At 43.8% G+C, this 17,860-nt stretch overlaps 1 long non-coding RNA gene across 1 annotated transcript in view; it reads right to left on the bottom strand.

The window, feature by feature from the left end:
• Positions 1-209: 209 nt before the first annotated feature.
• LOC135273933 (uncharacterized) overlaps positions 210-17,860 on the bottom strand; it is a 231,532-nt gene continuing 213,881 nt past the window's right edge. Inside the window, exon 4 of the long non-coding RNA XR_010341690.1 lies at positions 210-2,683. This is a non-coding gene — a long non-coding RNA (uncharacterized LOC135273933). The remainder of the gene's footprint in view (positions 2,684-17,860) is intronic.

The raw sequence follows: 17,860 nt of genomic DNA, 5'->3' as shown, positions 1-17,860 counted from the left end.
TTCCATTGTCCAAAGCAAGTCACAAGGCCAGACTCCATGGAAGGGGACCACCCAAGGGCATGGAACCAGGGAAGCAGGAACAAGTGGGAAGTGTTACTGCCACAACCAACCACGCTGACCCATTCCTCAGTGGTCTCCAAATGTTTTTGATCATACATCCCTGTATTAGTCTGCTCAGGCTGCCATCACAAAATAACACAGACTGAATGGCTTAAACAACAGAAATTTATTTTCTCATAGTTTTGGAAACCCAAGATCAGGGTGCCGGCATGGGTGGATTGTGGTGAGGTCTCTCTTCCTGGTCGGCAGATGGCCGCCTTCTTGCTATGTTCTTATATGGCCTTTCCTGGGTGCATGCACATAGAAAAAGAGCTCAATATCTCTCTCATCCTCCTCTTATAAGGTCACCAATTCTATTGATTAGGACCCCACCCTTATGACCTCATTTAACTTAATTACCTCCTAAAAGCCCTATGTCCAAATACAGTCACACTGGGGATTACGGCTTCAACATATGAATTTATTGGAACACAGTTCAGTCCACAGAAATCTCTATTTTTAAAAACAATTGCAGCTCCAATATATGCATATTTATGTATACATTACATAAACATTTCATTAAGTATAAATTTTTTAAACATGAGTTAAAGATATAGTATTTTAGCATTAATTTTGATGGCATTTTTACTATTAATAAATAATATTCCAAGGCACAGTACACACTAAGGGTGAGCTCATTATGAATGACGGTGGACGTAAATCAATCTTTTAAGGGATTCTCTTGATCATTTTAATTTGGAGAGGCAAAGAGGCTGACTTCTCGGCAGATTTCATTTTTAACTCATAATGTGCTATTATAGAGCTCATACCAGCCACATAAGCTCTGCTAATTTCTTATGGTTTTCTGGACCTTGTACTATTAGTATTATCTTTAATCTTCAATCTATAAAAATCTATTGAAACTACATTATCATTTTGTAAAGCTCCATTTAGGTAAAACGAGATCATGGACTGGGTGCGGTGCCTCACATCTATAAATCCTAGCACTTTGGGAGGCTGAAGCAGGAGAATCTCTTGAGGCCAGGAGTTTGAGATCAGCCTGGGCAACATAGAGAGACCTCATCTCTATGAAAAAAAAAAAAAATAGCTGGATGTGTGGCATGCATCTGTAGTCCCAGCTACTAAGGAGACTGAGACAGGAGGACTGCTTAAGCCCAGGAGTTCGAGACTGCAGTCAGCTAAGATCACACCACTGCACTCCAGCATGCGTGACAGAGCCAGATCCTGTCTCTTTAAAAACAAAAACAAAAGAAGACCTCGGTTGTGTAGTTCGTAAATCCATCTACCCACTTGCAAATAGACCAGACTGTCTTAGATTCCCCTGAGTGCTGATATGCAGCTGGTGAGGTTATCACCATTGGCCCTCACGTCGTTGGGTCTTCCACGGTGCACCTGTGCCATGGGTGACAAAGGAGCCTCTGAGGAAGCTGTGAGTGTCAAGCTGAGTCCCTTTTGTGCTTTTATTTTTGTTTAATACTTTTTGGTATTCTACAGGTTCAGAGAAACTTTTCTAGTAACAAATGATAGAAATGATCCTTGAAAGTATCATCTTCTGAACATTAAAAGATTAGGAAAATATAATTGCTTTCTTATTTTTTTAGCCCCAAAGTTTCAATATTTTCCACACAACCCAGGAGGTTATGCTGAGTGCCCCACTTGGAAACCACTGATTTGCTTTATCAAAAAAAAATGTGGTTTTTGTACATGATATTAAAATGTAAAACAATGCCTTATGCTCAACGTTAGTAGCAACTGAATAGTTAATTTAAAAGTATCTGGTAAGTAGGGCTTGGTCTTATATAAAATTAGAAATCTGGCTGGGCATGGTGGCTCACGTCTATAATCCCAAAACTTTGGGAAGTTGAGGCAGGCAAATCACTTGAGGCCAGGAGTTCAAGACCAGCCTGACGAACATGGTGAAACCCTGTCTCTACTAAAAATACAAAAATTAGCCAGGCATGGTGGCACATTCCTGTAGTCCCAGCTCCTTAGGAGGCTGAGGCATGAGAATCACTTGAACCCAAATTGCTTGAACCTAGGGGAGCAGAGGTTGCAGAGAGCCGAGATGAGGTCACTCTACACACCAGCCTGCAACAGAGCAAGACTCTGTCTCAGAAAAAAAAAAAGGGAGCGGGGGATCTAAGGGATTGTGAGTGATTTACTCATAAGAAACCAAAAAAGGCTTTATATTCATATGAGTTTGTGGCCCTTGCGGGGGACATCCTCAGCTCCCTCTCCACCTCCCTGACCATGGACTGGGCTTTAGTACTCTAGTCCTATGTCCCATTTAGTTTTCTACAACTGTCATAACAAATTACTACAAATTCAATAGCTTAAAACAACAGGAACTTATTTTCTTGCAGTTCTGGAGGCCAGAAGTTGAAATCAAGGTGTCGGCAGGGCCACGCTCCCTCTGAAAGCCCCAGGAGAGGCTCCTTTCTTGCCTCTTCTAGTGCAATCAGGATTCCTTAACTTGGGTGCCTCTGCCCTGTCTTTACTTTGCCTTTTCCTCCATGTGTCTGTCTTTTCCTCTGTGTGTCCTTTAACAGGACATGTGTCATTGGATTTCAGGCCTACTTGGGTAATCAGGATGACCACTTCATCTCAAAATCTTTAATTACACCTGCAAAGACCCCGTTTCCAAATAAGGCCACATTCACAGGTTTTTAGGGTCATCATTCAACCTACTGCACACGTTCTCCCTGCAATGTCAATGGATGAATTGGGGTCCGCCGTGTGGAGCAGCCTTTGTCTCTTCCTCCTGCCTGACTCTGAAGGGCTCCTCTGAACACCATGCTTTATCACGGAAGGCTTCCTCCTTGTACTCCACAGTTAACTCACAACTTCAATTAGAAGGAAATGCCTGAGACTTAGAAAAGGGCCCTTGGTCCCTTCTCCCTGTCTTCCCACAACCATTCCATGCATTTCCTCTCCTCCACGATGCTTCAAAGCACTCTCCAGGCAACCACCAGCACAGTTTCTGATCTCCAAACAAAAAGCCACTCTTTTGGGGGGTTTATCATGTCAGCCGAATGGCAGTAAAGCCTGGCCAGCCCCAAGGCAGAGTTCTTGCAAATGGGAAAGGGAAAAGTGGACCAGAGAGACTTTCTCTGGGCCCCTGAGTCAGACTACTTTTGAGTCTAATCAGGGGCCATGTGTGGTGGCTCATCCCTGTAATTCAAGCACTTTGAGAGGCTAAGGTGGGAGGATTGCTTGAGTCCAAGAGTTTGAGACCAGCCTGGGCAACGTGGCAAAACTCTATGTCTACAAAAAACACAAAAATTAGCCAGGCATTGTGGTATGCACCTGTAGTCCCAGCTACTTGGGAAGCTGAAGCAGGAGGATCACTTGAGGAGGCAGAGATTGCAGTGAGCCAAGATCACACCACTGTACTCCAGTCTGGGCAACAGGGTGAGACCCGGTCTCAAAAAAATAATAATAAACAGTGCTCCTGGAATCTGAGGATACCCTGGCAGCTGGCAGGGCAGTGGTGCTGGCTTGGGGTGAGAAAACATCAGACAAGGAGACAGAAAAAGAGCTGGGTGTGGCGGCAGAGCTAAGGCACCCCAGCCTTGAGGTCACACTTCAAGGAAGTAGAGAAACAAGAACAAATCAAACCCAAACCCAGTAGAAGAAAAGAAACAACCAAGATCAGAGCAGAACTAAATGAAACTGAAACAACCAAACAAACAAAACCGATACAAAAGATAAATGAAACAAAAAGATAGTTCTTTGAAAAGATAAACAAAATTGATAGATCATTAGCAAGATTAACCAAGAAAAGATAAGAGAAGATCCAAATAAGCTCAATTAAAAATGAAATGGGAGATAATACAACCAATACCACTGAAATACAAAAGACCAGTCAAGGTTACTATGGACACCTTTATGCACACAAACTAGAAAATCTAGAGATGGATAAATTCCTGGAAATATACAACCCTCCCAGATTAAATCAGGAAGAAATAGAAACTCTAAGCAGACCAATAACAGGATTAAAACAGAAAAAAAAAGCCAACAAAATAAAGCGTAAGACCAGATGATTCACAGTTGAATTCTATCAGGCATTCAAAGAATTGGTACCAATCTTACTGAAACTATTCCAAACAATAAAGAGGGAATCCTCCCTAAATCATTCTATGGAGCCAGTATCGTCCTAATTTTAAAATCAGGAAAAGGTGTAACAAAAAAAAAAAAAAAAAGAAAGAAAAGAAAACTACAGACTAATATCCCTGATGAACACAGAAGCAAAAGTTTTCAACAAAATACTAGTTAACTGAATCCAACAGCATATCAAAAAGATAATACACCATAATCAAGTGGGTTTCATAGCAAGGATGCAGGGATGGTTTAACATATGCAAGTCAATAAATGTGATACATCAGGTAAACAGAATTAAAAACAAAAATTATATGATTATCTCAATAGATGCAGAAAAGGAATTTGGCAAAATCTAGCATCCCTTTATGATTAAAACCCTCAGCAAAATTGGAATAGAAGGGACATAACTCAAGGTAATAAAAGCCATCTATGACAAACCCACAGCCAACACTATACCGAATGAGGAAAAGTTGAAAGCATTGCCCCAAGAACTGGAACAAGGCAAGAATACTCACTTTCACCACTTCTATTCGACATAGACTGGAAGTCCTAGCCAGAGCAATCAGACAAGAGAAAGAAATAAAGGCCATCCAAATCAGTAAACAGGAAGTCAAACTGTCACTGTTTGCCAATGATATAATCATATACCTATAAAACCCTAAGGACTCATCCAAAAAGCTCCCAGATCTGATAAATGAATTCAGTAAAGTTTCTAAATCAATTCAGGAGGCAAAATCAAGGTACACAAATCAGAAGCACTGCTACACACCAGTAGCAGCCAAGCTGAGAAATAAATCAAGAACTCAATCCCTTTTACAGCAGCTGCAAAAAATAAAATAAAATGCTTAGAAATATGCCCAACCAAGGAGGTGAAAGAATTCTATAAGGAAAACTACAAAACACTGGTGAAAGAAATCATAGACAACACAAACAAATGGAAACACATTCCATGCTTATGGATGGGTAGAATCAATATTGTGAAAATGACCGTACTGCCAAAAGCAATCTACAGTTCAATGCAATTCCCATCAAAATACCACCATCATTCTTCAAAGAACTAGAAAAAACAATCCTAAAATTCATATGGAACCAAAAAGAGACACATAGCCAAAGCAAGACTCGGCCAAAAGAGCAAATCTGGAGGCATCACATTACTTGACTTCAAACTATACCATAAGGCCATAGTCCTATACTAGAAACAAATAAAGCATCATGTTCTTCTTCAGGGTATTCACAGCATAAAGCAGTAGCAAACGCCTTTAGCACAATGCGGTTCCCCTACTCCAATAAATGTACATATAAATAATTCAGGGACCACAGAGAAAGAAGTAATTATTTCTGTTTGGGGTAGAACTGGATAAGGTGGAGGAAAAGAGATTGAGAAGAAGTGCAGGCTGCAGGCTCTTGGCCCATGCTTGATAAACAGGTGTAAAGCAATGGAGAGATAGGCCAAAGACAAGTTCAGGCAAAGGTATGACGTGACACAGTCATGCTCTGTACGGGGGACATGGAAGATCTGCCGTGGCTGGTTTGGTGAGGTGGGTTCTGGATGCGTCTGTGGATGGGGTGGCTCTGATGTCAGGAGAGTAGATCAGCCACCCCACCTCGCCTGGAGTCAAGTGTGAAGGGCTCTTTATTCCATGATGAGGAGTTGGAGCTTTCTCCAACGTGTCTTGAGAGACTGAATATATAAATGGACAGTGGCCAGACCTTAGAATACTATGGACCTCTGATCCACAAACTTAGCAGTAACTTGCTCGGAAGCCAAACCACAGCCTCTGCAGCAATCAGCCAGAAAAGGCAGGCCTTGGGCAACAACTGCCAGCTTCCCTATTTTTTGCCCCTGCTTCCAACCAACTCAGGACCAATCACATAAAATGCCCTGTTTCTAATGAGTCTGCCTCCAGCTTCCCTAGGCCAACAACCTCCAATCAAAGTACAGGCGAAATGTTCCTTTTTCTTCACCATAAAGCTTCCGCATTCCCCTGCCTGCCTTTGAGTTTCTATTCTAAATAAATAGCCTTGTCTGTCCTCATTTGAGTGGTTTTCGTTTATGTCTTCCGTATAGACTGTACAGATTGCTTTTGAAGACGGGGAGAGGGAGCAATGGGAGTAGTTAGCTCTGTGAAACTGATACCCTAATATATAGTGCTAATATAACAATAGGTAGTGGTGGAATTCAAAGCTCGAAAAATCTGCTTTTGACACCTTTTGATGTCTATACACACATACCCACACACAATTTTTAATGTTTATATACACCTGAACATCCTCTAATTCTTTATATTGTGAAGAAAGGTTTTAAATCTTTAAAGTGCAGTTTTAAAAAATAAATATTTTTAGAGTTAGCCTTAGTTTTCTTTTTTCTTTTTCTTTTTCTTTCTTTCTTTCTTTTTTTGAGACAGAGTAATTCACTCTTGTTGCCCAGGCAGGAGTGCAGTGGCACAATCTCGGTGCACTGCAACCTCCACCTCCTGGGTTCAGGCAATTCTCCTGCCTCAGCCTCCTGAGTAGCTGAGATTAGAGGCACTTGCCACCATGCCCAGTTAACTTTCTGTATTTTTAGTACAGACAGGGTTTCACCACGTTGGCCAGGCTGGTCTTGAACTCCTGACCTCAGGTGATCCGCCTGCCTCTGCCTCCCAAAGTGCTGGGATTACAGGCATGAGACACTGTGCCTGGCCCAATTTTATTTTTAATGTAATATTTTCTTTCTTTCCTCTTGTGTGGTAGATTGCATCATTGACTCCAGTTTGTCACCCTTGCCTGTATTTACACCCTCGGTCATTTGACTCTGATACCGTCCACGAAGTGGGCAGCACATAGCTTTCTGCCCCCTTGATGCTGTGATTGGCCACAAGACCTGCTTTGGCCAATGGGATGTTGGCAGACTTGATGCAAGAGGAGGAGTCTGGGAACAGATCTACACCCTGGGCCCGGGCTCTTGTACCTCGACCATCTCGGTAAGAAGAACATGCCCAAGCCAACCTGTGGTTGCAGGAGAAGGATAAGAGTCAGCTGGAGCTGAGCCATGTCCAGCCAGGCCTAGTCTACTTTGGATTACCTCCAGCTGACCCACAGACAGATGAGCTCAATCAATGGCTGTTACTGTTTTATGCTTCTGAAATTGCTGTGGCTGTTTGTTACGCAGCCCTTCTGGATAATAGTTGAATATTATATACCCCTTGATTTTAGCAGTTGAAGAAATGTTTTGTTATTTTTAATGTGATTGGTTTTTTGTTTGTTTGGTTGGTTGGTTTTGTTTTTGAGACAGAGTCTCACTCTGTTGCCCAAGCTGGAGTGCAGTGGTACAGTCTTGGCTCACTGCAACCTCCACCTCCCAGGTTCAAGTGATTCTCTTGCCTCACCCTCCAGAGTAACTGGGACTACAGGCATGCCACCATGCCCAGCTAATTTTTTGTATTTTTAGTAGAGACAGGGTTTCACCATGTTGCCCAGGCTGGTCTTGAACTCTTGAGCTCAAGCAATCTGCCCACCTCAGCCTCCCAAAGTGTTAGGATTACAGGCCTGAGCCACCGTGCCTGGCCTTAATAAGTGATCGTTAATAGCAGCTCTTATTGATTGTCTACCCAAATCCATTCTTTGCTGATGGCAGAGCCTTGATTTTCTTCAGGAGTTCACCCTCTGCCTAGCCTGGACAAGCACTCAGGAAAGGTGCCCTCTTCAACTCTAGGAAAAAAATCTTAATTAATCCAAGCCAGTTGTAGTTTGCTGGCAGTTGGTTGAAGAGAGAGCATGTAACAGTTACAGCCAAAGAGATGTGAGGAGTCAGCTAAGGGGCTTTCTGGAAAGGCTTCCCTCCTCTTTGAAAGAGATCCATGAGATGATTCTTTCTTTTTTCCATGCCAGTAGACTTTTGGAACTGTTTCCACCATCTTGGGACCATGAGAGGGCCCAGCAAGAGGAAAAGCCAACATGCTGAAGAAGACAGATTAGGAAGAGGCCAAGTTCTAAATGCCATTGAGAATCCACCCAATTGGCAAGCCTTGCAACTGCCCTAATTCAGGGCTACTTGGTACCTGTCCTCATGGTTGAGGCCACCTTACCTTACAGGTTTTGTTCCTTATAGTTCTATTCTTGCTAGATGATTCAGATACCTCCTAAGAAGAGGAAAATCCAAGTTACAGAGAAGGATGTCTTGGTTTTCTTTTCTTTCTCATATTTTTATCCAAGTGATTCACCCCTGAGTGAGGACCTCTAACAAACTCTTTCAAGATGGGCTTAAAGAATGTTCACTCCAGAACTCCCATTCACAATTGATACAAAGAGAATAAAATACCTAAGACTATAACTTAGAATGGATATGAAGGACCTCTTCAAGGAGAACTACAAAGTGCTGCTCGAGGAAATAAGAGAGGGCATATGAATGGGAAAACATTCCATGCTCATGGATAGGAAGAATCAATATCGTGAAAATGGCCATGCTGCAAAAAGTAATTTGTAGATTAAATGCTATCCCCATCAAGCTACCATTGACTTTCTTCACAGAATTAGAAAAAAACTACTTTAAATTTCATATGGAACCAAAAAAGAGCCCATATAGCAAGACAATCCTAAGCAAGAAGAACAAAGCTGGAGGCATCACACTACCTGACTTCAAACAATACTACAAGGCTACAGTAACCAAAACAGCATGGTACTGGTACCAAAACAGAGATAGAGACCAATGGAACAGAACAGATACCTGAGAAATAATGCCACACATCTATAACTATCTGATCTTTGACAAACCTGACAAAAACAAGCAATGGGGAAAGGAGTCCCTATTTAACAAATGGTGTTGGGAAAACTGGCTAGCCATATGCAGAAAACTGAAACTGGACCCCTTTCTTAAACATTATGCAAAAATAAACTCAAGATGAATTAAAGACTTAAACATAAGACCTAAAACCATTAAAACTCTAGAAGAAAACATGGGCAATACCATTCAGGACATAGGCATGGGGAAGACTTCATGACTAAAACACTAAAAGCAATGGCAACAAAAGCCAAAATAGACAAATGGGATCTAATTAAACTAAAGAGCTTCTGCACAGCAAAAGAAACTATCATCAGAGTGAACAGGCAACCTACAGAATGGGAGAACATTTTTGCAGTCTATCCATCTGACAAAGGGCTAATATCCAGAATCTACAAAGAACTTAAACAAATGTACAAGAAAAAAACAACCCCCTTAAAAAGTGGGCAAATGATATGAACAGACACTTCTCAAAAGAAGAAATTTGTGTGATCATCAAACATATGAAAAAAATGCTCATCATCACTGGCCATTAGAGAAATGCAACTCAAAACCACAATGAGATACCATCTCACCCCAGTTACAATGACAATCATTAAAAAGTCAGGAAATATCAGATGCTGGAGAGGATGTGGAGAAATAGGAACGCTTTTACACTGTTGGTGGGAGTGTAAATTAGTTCAACCATTGTGGAATACAGTGTGGCGATTCCTCAGGGATCTAGAACCAGAAATACCATTTGACCCAGCAATCCCATTACTGGGCGTATACCCCAAAGGATTATAAATCATTCTACTATAAAGATACATGCACACATATGTTTATTACAGCACTGTTCACAATAGCAAAGACTTGGAACCAACCCAAATGCCCATCAAACATAGACTGGATAAAGAAAATGTGACGCATATACAGCATAGAATCCTCTGCAGTCATAAAAAAGATCTGTTCATGTCCTTTGCAGGGACATGGATGAAGCTGGAAGCCATCATTCTCAGCAAACTAATACAGGAACAGAAAACCCAACACCACATGTTCTCACTCATAACTGTGAGCTGAACAGTGAGAATACGTGGACACAGGGAGGGAAACATCACACACTGGGGCCTGTCAGGGGGTAGGGGGTTAGGAGACTAATAGCATTAGGAAAAACACCTAATGTAGATGACGGGTTGATGGGGGTGGCAAACCACCATGGCACGCGTATACCTGTGTAACAAACTGGCATGCCCTGCACATGTACCCCAGAATTTAAAGTATTTTTAAAAAGCCATCAATGATAGACTGAACAGGGAAAATGTGGCACTTATACACCATGGAATACCATGCAGCCATAAAAAACGATGAGTTCGTGTCCTTTGTAGGGACATGGATGAACCTGGAAACCATCATTCTCAGCAAACTGACACAAGAACAGAAAATCAAACAGCGCATATTCTCACTCATAGGTGGGCGTTGAACAATGAGAACACATGGACACAGGGAGGGGAGCATCACACACTGGGGTCTGTTGGGGGGAAATAGGGGAGGGACAGCAGGGGGTGGGGAGTTGGGGAGAGATAGCAAGGGGAGAAATGCCAGATATAGGTGATGAGGATGAAGGCAGCAAATCACACTGCCATGTGTGTACCTATGCAACAATCTTGCATGTTCTTCACATGTACCCCAAAACCTAAAATGCAATAATAAATAAACAAAAATAAAAATAAAAAGCCGGGTGTAGTGGCTCACACTTGTAATCCCACCACTTTGGGAGGCCAAGGTGGGCAGATCACGAGGTCAGGAGTTCAAGACCAGCCTGTCCAATATGATGAAACCCCACTTCTACTAAAAAATAAGCCAGGTGTGGTGGCACACACCTGTAGTCCCAACTACTCAGAGGGCTGAGGCAGGAGAATCGCTTGAACCTGGGAGGCGGAGGCTGCAGTGAGCTGAGATCGTGCCACTACACTCCAGCCTGGGTGGCAGAGTGAGATTTTGTCTCAAAAAAAAAAAAAAAAAAAGGAATGTTCACTCCAATGGATGGCCCTGAGATTTGACTTTGAGGGTTTCACTGTGGCTCTACTTTGTTAGGAAATTACTTCTGGCCTTTATATGACTCTCTGATGCTTTAACCCAGTGAAGTGGGGACCCCTTGAGGACAACTTCAGAACCTGGCAAATGCAGGAAGAATTTCAAGTAAGATTCCTTGGTAACACCCATCCTTCCAAAGAGAGACTCCCAGGCTCTATTGACTTGGAGGTGCTTTAAGTAGCAAGTTGACCTTTTTAACATATTGGCAGCAAAATTACAAAAAGCAAATCAATCCACAAGAATGATCTTTCTCCAGTTCAATGAGCATACTTCACTGGTGTGATACATTTTACTTCAATAGACAGCACCTTCAGAAAACACATTAAAAAGTCATTAGATTTCATCTAAACTCACTGATAATTTAGGTAACCTGACCATCTCTCCCTCCTCCCACCCTGTGCTCAACAGAAACAAGCTCACATTAAATTAACATTCGTTTTGTTAAAACTAAAACTCAGGCCATCTTCTGGACTTGCCCAACTTCCTCCCACCCCTGGGCCACTCGCCTGGTTCTTTTCTCCCCTGGAATGGCTCTCCTCTCCCACTCATGATCTGGCAAACTCATCATCTGACAATGCAAAACTCAAAGGTCCATTGCTTTCCAAAACCTTGCCTTAGACCCCTGAGGCAACACTGCATAGAGGGGAGGTTGAAGTCAAGCTGACCTGAGGGTGGATCGAGCTCTGTCCCCAATTAGCTGTGTGACCTCTGACAAGGAAGCCAGTTTCTCTGAGCCAAGTGTCAGATTTCTCAACTGCAAATACAAATCATGATTACCCCTGCCTCGGGCTTGTGCTGAGGATGAGATGAGCTCATGTAAGAATCCCTGGCACAGAGTTAAGGACTCAGTGTGTTCTGGCTGTTGCTACAGGATACCTTTGCACAGAATCATAAAGCTTTATAGCCATAAGGGACTTCAGAGTAGCTCTTCTCAACCTTCCATGTCCAAGCCAATCACCCCGGGACATTGATTCTGAAGTTCTGGTGCAATGCCTGATTTTTTTTTTTCACTTCTTGCAAGTTTCAGGGTGTTGCAGATTCCCCTTATTCCAGGACCACACTCTGAAATGGCAAGACTTTAGGAGACGTTTACTTCCTACTTGTTTTACAGGAAATAAGCATGAAGCCTGAGAGGAGCTGTTCCTAGCCCAAGGGGATCTACTGCTGATAAAGGCAACACAGAACACAGTCTGCTGGTGGAGTTTGAGGAGAGATTCACTTTCAAAGCAATTGTTGGTCAGAAACAAACTTGTGAGGTTTATCTGTAAATTGCAAATACATTTCCTCCACCCAAGAGCCAGTACTCCATTTGCTGAACAAGGTAAGCTTTGTTCCTGACTCAGATGGGAGGAAGACTGGGTGAGATGGACATTTTCAAGAACAAAGGTATTAAGCTAAAATGAGTGGTATTCTATCTGGAGAGAAGCAAAAACACATTACCCAAGGGCCTGTGGCATAAAACATGGATTAGAAGGAGGAGCTGTGGGGTTTTTCGTTTTTTTGGGTTTTTTTTTAGACAGTTTAGCTCTTGTCACCCTGGTTGGAGTGCAGTGGCACAATCTGGGCTCACTACAACTTCCACCTCCCGGGTTCAAGCGATTCTCCTGCCTCAGTCTCCCAAGTAGTTGGGATTACAGGTGCCCGCCACCACGCCCAACTAATTTTTGTATTTTTAGTAGAGACGGGGTTTCACCACATTGGCCATGCTGGTCTCGAACTCCTGACCTGAGGTGATTCACATGCCTTGGCCTCCCAAAGTGCTGGGATTACAGGCATGAACCAACGTGCCTGGCCACAGCTATGGGTTTTTACCCTTCTCAGAATATCCTTAAAAAAATCAAAGTTTTCAGGAAATTGTGGGAGAGTGCAGGAACAATCATTGCTTTTCCAACATAATTTGCAGATTTGCAACATTAGGGAAATGAACACAACTCACTCCTCTTTGAGGCAGCACCCAGCTGATGCAGCTCCACTGTGTGGCAAACTGAGAGGGTCATGCAGCTCTCCTAAGGGCATCCCAGAGTTATTCCTTCATCAAGAGGACCTAAGCCATTCCATTCCACTGTCTGTGGTGCTGCCCAAAAGCCCATCACATTTATGGCCACTGTGAGTGCTTCCTTCTTCCCCCACCTGACCCTTTATCCCATTTGGCTTATTCAAAAGCTCAGCCCATGCTCCCAGGCATGGATAGGAAGGAACCAACTAAAAAAAAAAAAATGCACTATTCATGAAAAGTGCTAGAATCCACCAGGCTCTGAATGCAGTCCTTTTGAGAAGGCATGACTCAGTCCCAAGTAACATCTGATACTTAACAAGCGCCCATGAGCCATAAGCCCTACTGGTATCAGCAGCAGTTTTCCCATCAGCCTCTAAAATAAAAGCAAATAAGTTAGCCAGGTGTTACATATGCCCAAAAGGCTACCGGAGCCAGAGGTGCAAGCACCTGGAGAAAATATATCAATGCTTCTGCACTGTAACAACAATTATTGCAGAAATTCTTGTCATTGTCTATCAAAGTGAAATCAACAAACCCCTCAAGTTTCTGCACGGTTTGCTAGAAGTAAAGAGACAAATGAGACAAACAGCTCTTGCCCTCAGAGAGTTGACAATCTAATAGAAGCAGGAGAAGCCATCTGAATAACTAGGAAACAAGGTGAAGAGCAGCTCCTGCCCTAAAAAGGCAGGACGATTGCTGAAGGAAGAGAATGTGAACCCTGGCATTGCCCTTCAGGCCATTTTTCATAATTAATGATCCTGCATTCTCAAATTACATAGGGATGTCTCAAATATGAGATAAGCCTTCTAATTTAACAAGTAAGTGATCAGAAAAACTGTACACAGGCAGTCCTCTGCTTTTATAAATATGAGACTATGTATCAAATTAACTGTATAGAAGTGCAATAAGAGACTTATACATTGTAAGTGGTTGTTCCATCCCAGGAGGCACTGTACAGTTGGGCAGGTTGTACACTATACAAGGGCATCTGGCCAAGGGTTAGACTGAAATCCAGATGTGTATCTTGATGTAGAGTTGTACTTATCCAGAAAAAAAAGGAGTTCCTTTTCCTAATTTGCACAAGACACTATTTAGCTTGCAGTGGCCCTGATTCTGAGAGGTCCAAAACTAGTTTTAAATTCCAGTTACATATTTATAGCATTTTCTTTTATGTTGTTCTTTTCTTTTGCCATTAAGTCTATAGTGGACCCACTTAAGTCCAGTAAGCATTCAACTGAAGCCAAAGATTGGCCACCAATCTCCATTTTGAAAGCAAGGGTATTAAGCATAGAAAACTTATGCTGCTTATCTTTGAGAGTACTCTTTATTTCTACTTTCCATTAACATGGACAAAGTACAGTAAAATTTTCAAATAGTTGCACATATTCTATTGAACAAAGAGAGCGGCTGCCCGCAGTGAATGGTTGGCTGACAGGCATCACCACCTGGGGGCAGCTCAAATTATTTTTCTCAGTAGCTAGTGTATGACGGTCCATATCTGTTATGTCCTGTAACAGAGCGATTAGGGGTGTCAGTGTTTAAAATGCTTATCTGGGCCGGGTGCAGTGGCTCACGCCTGTAATCCCTGTACTTTGGGAGGCCACGTCAGGCAGGTCACGAGGACAGGAGTTCAAGACCAGCCTGGCCAACATGGTGAAACCCCATCTCTACTAAAATACAGAAATTAGCCAGGCATGGTGGCATGCACCTGTAATCCCAGCTACTAGGGAGGCTGAGGCAAGATAACTGCTTGAACCTGGGAGGCAGAGGTTACAGTGAGCCAAGATTGCGCCACGGCACTCCATCCTGGGAGACAGAGCAAGATTCTGCCTTGGAAAATAAAAACGCTTATCTGGTTATCCCATAGAGGACAGCCTCTAACGCTGAACCAAACATTAAGTGGGCAGCCTCCTGCTAGATGCTGAGAATTCCTGGCAACTTCTCCCCAATGCCTTTTCCCCTAATGCTTTATTCTCAGGCTGGTCAGAGAGGCCTTGAACTCCCATAAACTCCTGTGTCACTCTGGTATACTTACCAAATCTCTCTGCCTCTTTGGCATAGTTTGGCAGCAGCCAGGAATCACCTCTTAGCTCCACCTCCATAGCACCTGCCCTCTCGCAGGTTACACCCCCTCAGAGGGACTGGGAGCTCCTAGGTCAGGAAGTGGCAGTGGCTGTTGAGCCTGATCTCCACCAGAGGTAGACACTTCTCTTTGTTGCTACCTGGTGAAGGGGGACTGACTTACTTTCACTGAAGTTCCCCTCTAATTTTTTCTTTCCTCCTTCACTTTTCCTAATTTGGTCTTTCATTCATAGAGGCATGCCTTTATTTCACATCTACCAAGGGACTCCTTGCATGAGGCCCCGGGCTAGGCACCGGGCAATGCGCTGACAGGCAGAGCGTGGGGCTGACACCCTACGGTGGGGAACGTAGACAGCAAACGAACACATGTGATTGTCTTGTTTGGTTTTGAGATGGAGTCTCGACCTATCGCCCAGGCTGGAGTGCAGTGGCGTGATCTCGGCTCACTGCAACCTCCACCTCCCGGGTTCAAGCAATTCCTTGCCTCAGTCTCCTGAGTAGCTGGGATTACAGGCATCCGCCACCACACCTGGCTAATTTTTGTATTTTTAGTACAGGGCTTCAGCATCTTGGCCAGGCTGGTCTTGAACTCCTTACCTTGTGATCCACCCTCCTCAGCCTCCCAAAGTGCTGGGATTACAGACATGAGCCACCGCGCTCAGACCACAAGCAGATGTTAATGAGGATGACCCAATGCTGTGAAAGACTTGGCCAAGCGTCCTCTGGAAGAGTGGGGAGGAGGGTACAGGGAGGAAAGGACTCTCTGAGAAAATAGCTCTTAGGCCAAGACCTGAAGGTGAGAAGGAGCTGGTCATGGGGAGGGCAGAAAAGAGGGGTCCAGGAAGAGGCACAGCATGGGTGACAGTCATGAGCCCTAAGCAAAGTCTGAAAGGAAGTTCAGACGCGTCTGGAGCATGGTGGGGGAAGGGAAGAAGGCATGGTGGGTGGCTGACAGGGCCACTCACTCAGGCACAGCCTGTGTCCTAGGGGCCCCTAATCCTTGTGGGGCCTGCAGGAGCTTCTGAGTAGCTGGACCTGCTCACCTTACATCACGTGGTCTGGTCTTGCCACTCTCAGATATACGTAGCCCTTTCCACCAAAATTGTATATGTTGCTTCAAATAAACATCTATTCCTCTTTGCTTTTTTTCTTAATTTTATTTTAGTATTTTGTTTGGAGGTGGGGGGGGGTCTCACTATATTGCTCAGACTGGTCTCAAACTCCTAGGTTCAAGTAATCCTCCCACCTCGGCCTCCCAAAGCACTAGGATTCCAGGCCTGAGCCACTGTGCTGTGCCTTGTTCATCTTTTCCACACAGAGATTAAGAGGGCACAAAAAGTTGAATAAATTCCACCAGATCAACTTGACTGGACCACCTTAAAATAACACTTGAACTCAGGCTACTTTTGAATTGATTTACTGTAGAGCATCTTGCGTGCCAAACAATAAGCTTGCCGGGTGCCTCAACTTTCACTTGGGAGCTTGGCAGCCCAAAGACGTGACGAGAGACAGAGCCTGAGGCAGGACAGGGGAAAGGAGAGGGAGCCAAGGAGGACGGTTCCCCAAATGCCCTGCACGAAGGGCAAAGGTATCTCAGGTATCCGTGCCTGCTGGGAAACCAGCTGTGCCCTTCTACCCAGCTGGTGGGAGAGTAGCAGGTGCAGTCTTGCTAGCAATTCTGCTCACTTTTGTGTGTGTGTGTGTGTGTGATGGAGTCTTGCTCTGGAATGCAGTAGCATGGTCTCAACTAACTGCAACCTCCGCCTCCCGGGTTGAAGCGATTCTCCTGCCTCAGCTTCCCGAGTAGCTGGAACTACAGGTACCTGCCACCATGCCCAGCTAATTTTTTTATTTTCAGTAGAGACGGAGTTTTTGCCATCTTGGCCAGGCTGGTCTTGAACTCCTGACCTCAAGTGATCCACCTACCTTGGCCTCCCAAAGTGCTGGGATTACAGGTGTGAGCCACCGAACCTGGCCAAGGCTGACATTTTTAAGGCAGATTCCCCTTAATTCTGCGGTTCTACCACTAGGGGCCCCAGATGGATACGTGCAAAAAAAATCAAGGTATGCACACGTGATGGTCACCCCAAAAGTTGGAGGCCACCCCAATGACTCTCAGTTGGTAAAAGCGGGCCAAATCAATTTCAGTCCATCCATACAACAGCATAATCTGCAGTGATTAAACACAAGGAGGCAAAACTCTAGACTGAGAGTAAAGATATATCATTAACTAAATAGGGGAAAGGCCAGATATGGGGTAGTGTGTGTATACCTTGCTCCCGTGTAACTGTTTAAAATGATATATATTTATATGCAGATAAATGCATACTTTTTTCTGCTGGGATACACAGGAAACTTTGGGAACGAGGATTGGGGTTAGAGAAGAGGAGGGAGATTTTAATCACTTTTCTAGATCTTTCTGTTCTGTTCAAGTTTTTATATCATGCATAGCTATTGCTTTTATTTAAAGAGTAATAGGAAGAAAGGAAGAAAAGACAGGACACCAGCCTCCATATTGGTGGAAACCAGTCCGGTCCTCCCTTAAAGCCTGCCTGCCAGTGGCTGATGCCACGATGGAGAAGGTCAATGAGAAGCCTTCCTTACTCTCAACTCGCTGCTCACTTGCTGGGGGAGTTGTGGGACTGGGGAGTTTCTCTGTGGGAAAAAGCATCTTTGTCCCAGAATTAGGCACAAAGGGCATTAGGACACTTGGCTGCCTGCGGCTACGTGACTCAGGACACATGAGTTACAAACTCTTTTCACTACAAGTTTTCAGCTCAATTCGGCAA

The sequence above is a fragment of the Aotus nancymaae genome, unplaced genomic scaffold (genome assembly GCF_030222135.1).
Source record: "Aotus nancymaae isolate 86718 unplaced genomic scaffold, 86718_ANA_hifiasm-v0.15.2.pri h1tg000010l, whole genome shotgun sequence".
Classification (NCBI taxonomy): Eukaryota; Metazoa; Chordata; class Mammalia; order Primates; family Aotidae; genus Aotus; species Aotus nancymaae.
This window is presented reverse-complemented; position numbering and strand designations above follow the sequence as displayed.